The sequence below is a fragment of the Acinonyx jubatus genome, chromosome A2, assembly GCF_027475565.1.
Source record: "Acinonyx jubatus isolate Ajub_Pintada_27869175 chromosome A2, VMU_Ajub_asm_v1.0, whole genome shotgun sequence".
NCBI lineage: Eukaryota > Metazoa > Chordata > Mammalia > Carnivora > Felidae > Acinonyx > Acinonyx jubatus.
This window is the reverse complement of record NC_069383.1, coordinates 70,011,873-70,017,394: the sequence shown is the minus strand read 5'-3', so window position 1 is coordinate 70,017,394 and position 5,522 is coordinate 70,011,873.

Below are 5,522 nucleotides of genomic sequence, written 5' to 3'. Positions count from 1 at the left end.
AATACTGTGTTGAGCAAAAGAAACCAGATGCAAAAGAGCATACTGTATGATTCTAATTTTACCAAATTCTAGAAGGGACAGAAACAATCTATTGTGACAAGAAGGAGATCAATATACGCTTTTGGGTTCAGAATAGAGTTTGACTTCACAGAGCTAAAGGATCCTTTTAGGGTAATTGAAACATTCTGTATCTTGATTATAGTGGTGGTTATCCAGTTGTATACATTTGTCAAAACTCATTAAACTGTACACTTAAAATCTGGGTACTTTATTGCATATAAATTATGCCTACATAGAGTTTATTGAGGAGATAGTCCAGTGACATAAAAGATGACTTGAAATAACAAACTCATAGGTAAAGATACAATGCACATGGTGCATGAAAAATACGGTGTTGGATTTGAATACAGTGAAACATAGACTTAAATATAATCGTCTAGTATCCATACAAAATAGAATGCAGGGTTGTTTTTTTTTAATGTTTATTTTAGAAAGAGAGAGACAGAGAGACAGAGCATGAGCAGGGGAAGGGCAGAGAGAGAGAGAGAGAGAGAGAAACAATCAGAAACAGGTTCCAGGCTCCAAGCTGTCAGCACAGAGCCCGACGCGGGGCACAAACTCACGAACCGCAAGATCATGACCTAAGACAAAGTCGAACACTTAACCAACTAAGCCACCCAGGTGCCCCTAGAATGCAGCTTTTTGTAGTCAATATTGAAAAGGTATTAGTAATTATAAAACAATTCAGTAAGGTATGTGGACACAGAATTAATATTTAAATCTTAATTGCTTTGCTACTTACAATTTTAAAATACAACAATGAATATTTCAAAGTAAGAATGTATAAGCAAAACCTAAGGTATATACTTGAAAGGAAATATATAGGACATATATGAAAAATATTTTTAATTTCCACCGTGGAACACAAGATAGACTTTAATAAAATAAGACTGTTTTGGTTGACTGTTGCTGCATTAAAAAACCACCCAAAAAGTAAGTGGCTTAAAATATTCACTTCTTTGTAGAAGAAGTGCTGGGGTGTAGCTGGCCTGTGAGGAGCTTGGCTGGGCAGCTCCGCTTTTCCCTATAATTCTGCAAACTGGCTGGGGTACTGCTTTTTCAGATTGTGACAACTGGGACAGATCTGCTCTACACATGTTTTGTCCACTCTTGGGACTCTAGTAAACATGGACAATGTTCCTCTAGTGGCAGTGGCAGTGGCAGTGGCAGAGGCTCAGGAAGGCAGACCCGTGACTCAAGAGCATTTCAAAGTCTGCTTATATCACTTCTGCTAATACATCGTTGGCCAACGCAAGTCTGCATGTTCAAGGACAAAGTCAATGGACAGGAAAACATTTCTCCTATGGAAGGGTAGAAGGGACTGCAAAGTCACATGGAAGAATTGCACTATGGACTAACTGTTTCTGTCCCCACAAAAATTCATATGTTAAAGCCCTAACTCCCAACATAATAGTATTAGGATATGGGCCCTTTGGGGGACAATTAGCTTCAGATAAGGTCATGAGGGTGGAGTACCCATGATGAGATATGTGCTTTTATATGAAGAGAAAGAGACACCAAAGCTTCATCTCCCTGCCATGTGAGGATACAGTAAAAGGGCAGCTTCCTGGGGCGCCTGTGTGGCTCACTAGGGTAAGCGTCCAACTTCGACTCAGGTCATGATCTTAAAATTCATGGATTTGAGCCCCAAGTCAGGCTCTATGCTGAAAACTCAGAGCCTGGAGCCTGCTTCAGATTCTGTGTCGCCCTCTCTCTCTGCCCCTCCCCCACGCACTCTGTCTCTCTCTCTCAAAAAATAAACATAAAAAAAAATTAAAAACAAAAAACAAAAAAAGGCAGCTTCTTGCAAGCCAGAAAGAGAACCTTTACAATTACCAAATCTCTTAGCGCCTTGGACTTCCAAGTTCCAGAACTATGAGAAACAAATGTCTGCTGGTTGAAGCCACACAGTCTCTAGTATTTTGTTATAGCAGGTGGAGCTAAGACAGATTGTCATTAAAGGGATAGGTGAAGAACTGGGCCAATAATGCAATCTACCAAAAAAAAAATCTGGATTTTGGAAAGAATCTTCAATTGTGGTGATTATTAAGCATTTGCACAAATTCTTCGACATAAGTGAATTCTTTGACTTCTTCCATGAAGAGGGATCTATGATTCTTCCACTTAAACCTGGGGAAGGCTTTGTCTATGAATAGAATGTGCCAGGAAAGATGCTACATGACTGCTGAGAATTCTGAGTCAGCAAAGGCTGTGCTTAAAAAACAAAAAAAACCCTCATATTTCAGAATGATGATTATTGTGCTAAATAAGTTTGTAAATTTGCATAATGTGTCAGTACACATGTTTTGGCTGGAGTAACTAAAACGTATCCAATAATTAACCAATACAATTGTGCTTACCTTTACAATTTAAAAATTGTTTTATGTAAAATTCAACAAATTAATAAAATAGACAAATAGACATTTCGTTCTGCTCCCAGCACTCAGCTTTCAAACCATACAAATCACAATAGTTAAGAATAAAAATAAAACAATTGCGTAAGACCAATTTTTCCTGATTATTCTACAAAGAAGTTGTGAGGGGCTGGCGAGTGGCCACACTGTTGTTATAAGACAAAGTTAGGGGTAAATGAAGTTAAGAAGGCCATGTCCAAGCCAAACACAGTAAGGTACACAGAGATGAGTTCCCTAAATCATAGAGAGCTAAAGGGAGTCAGTGCGGTCCCATGGAACTGAAGTTGCCCATCCTAGACTAAAGCCCTCCCAAAGTTCTTCATCTTTACTGCCTTAAGAAAGAACTACATTGAGGTCCACAAATGCAGTCAATCTGCTCACACTGAAAAGCTGAATTCACGGCACTACATGTCAGCTGGCCGGGACATATACGAAAACAAATGAGAGAAATATTGCTGAATGGTGTCTGTGTGTTGTACAGAATTAGGGCAGCAGCATGCACAGCATCCAAATTAAATTGATAGAACACATAAGCAAAGCTTGAAGTAAAACTGCTTAGCAAAAAAATGTGAGATAGGTGGGTAGAAGTTGATAACAGCAATTGAATTTGCAGGAATTGGTGTAAACATATTGGTTTTTTTTCAGCAGGACAAAGGCATGCTGTCCATGAAATGAAGATCGGTAATACCTAAGTCATGTTTGCAGAGACTACCATATCCCAGGAGAACAGCATGAACTTTCTGGTCTGCTTGTTCCTTTAAAACAAGACATGAGAATATATCTACCTCCTATTCTCTCTCTTCTTCCAGTTGAAAATAACCTCTTCACTCCTGCTATCGCTACAAGGTCTTCCTCTACTTTAACATCTGGTCCAAACCTCCTTGATTTGAGTCCTGCTCAATTTAATCAATCTCTCGCCTGCTTTAACATTTTTCACCAATTAGCACCCTTTTTGATGTTGCTTTGTAAGTATGCCTGAGGGTTATAGAATGTGTGGTTCTATCATTTTGACTAGATTGTAAACTCCTAGAGGTGAGCCTCTAAATTTTATCCAGCTTTATTGAGATATAATTGACATTGTACAAGTTCACGGTGTACAATGTGTTGATTTGACGCCAGTTATATATTGCAGTATGATTACTTCTGTAGCATTAGCTAACATGTCCATCATGTCACATAATTACAACTTATTTTGGGAGGTGAGAACATTTAGGATCTACTCTTTTTGCAATTTTTAAGTATATAATACAGTAGTGCCAATTCTAATTACAATGCTATGCACTAGTTCCCCAGAACTTACTCATCTTCTAACCAGAAGTTTGTACTCTTTGACCAATATCTCCCTAATTCCTCCACCCCAAAGCCCCTGACAACCACCATTATACCCTCTGTTTCTAACAGTTCAGCTTTTTTAGATTTTACGGATAAATGGTGTCAGTATATGTCTTTCAATGTCTGACTTATTTCACTTAGCACTATGCCCTCAAGTTTCGTCCAAGTTGCCACAAATGGCAGGATTTCTTTCTCTATCATGGCTGTGTGTGTGTGTGTGTGTGTGTGTGTGTGTGTATACATCTTTATCTATTCATCCACTGACACAGATTGTTTCCATATCTCTGCTATTGTGAATAATGCTGCAATAAACATGGAAGTGCAGATATCTTTTCAATATCCTGTTTTCATTCTTTTGGATATATACCCAGAAGTAGGATTGCTGGATCACATGGTAGATCTACTTTTAATTTTTTTTTAAGGAAACTTCATACTGTTTTCCACTGTGGCTGCACCAACTTACATTGTCACCAACAGTGCACAAAAGGCTTCCCTTTTCTCCACATCCGCATCAACATTTGTTATCCCTTGTCTTTCTGACGCTAGTCATTCACATCTAACAGATGTGAAGTGATATCTCATTGCATTTATCTGATGGTTAGTAATGTTGAATGTCTTCTCATGTACCTGCTGGCCAGTTGTATGGTTTCTTTGGAAAAAAAACTTTTAGCAAATTGAATCCAACAGCAGGTTAAAAGGATCATCATCATGGTATTTATCCTTGAGGTGAAAGAATAGTTAACATACACAGACCAATGAATGTGATTTACCACATTAATAGAATGAAAGATAAAAATATGACCTTTCAATAAATGCAGTAAAAGCATTGGACAAAATACAATATCCTTTCATAAATTTCAATTCCAATTTCAAAAACTTGGGCATACAAGGAGCATACCTGAGCATAATAAAGGCCATCTATGACAAGCCACAGCTACCATCATACGTAATGGCCAAAGCTTGAAAGCTTTTCCTCTAAGATCAGGAATAAGACAAGTTGCCCACTCTCACTAATCCTATTCAACAAAGTACTGGAAGTCTTAGCTAGAGCAACCAGGGAAGATAAAACAAAACAAAACAAAACAAAACAAGGGGCTCCTGGGTGGCTCAGTCAGTTAGCGTCTGACTTCAGCTCAGGTCATGATCTCACGGTTCGTGGGTTCGAGCCTCATGTCAGGTTCTGTGCTGACTGCTCAGAGCCTGGATTCTGTGTCTCCCTCTCTCTCTGCCCCTCCCCCAGTCACACTCTGTCTCTCTCTCTCTCTCAAAAATAAATAAACATTTAAAACAAAACTAGGGACACCTGGGTGGCTCAGTCGGTTAAGCATCTAACTCTTGATTTCGGATCAGGTCATGATCTCCCAGTTTTGTGTGTTTGAGACCTGTGTTGGGCTTTGCTCACTGACTGCACAGAGCTTACTTGGGATTGTCCCTCTCTCTTTCTCTCTCTGCCCCTCCCCTGCTCATGTCTGTCTCTCTCAAAATAAAGACAATTTATTTTATTTTATTTTATTTTATTTATTTTTATTTATTTATTTTTTTTAATGTTTATTTTATTTTTGAGAGAGACAGAGAGAAACAGAGCATGAGCCAGAGACGGGCAGAGATTGCGGAGACACAGAATCCAAAGCAGGATCCAGTCTCTGAGCTATCAGCACAGAGCCTGATGTGGAGCTCGAACCCACCAACTGTGAGATCATGACCTGAGCTGAAGCT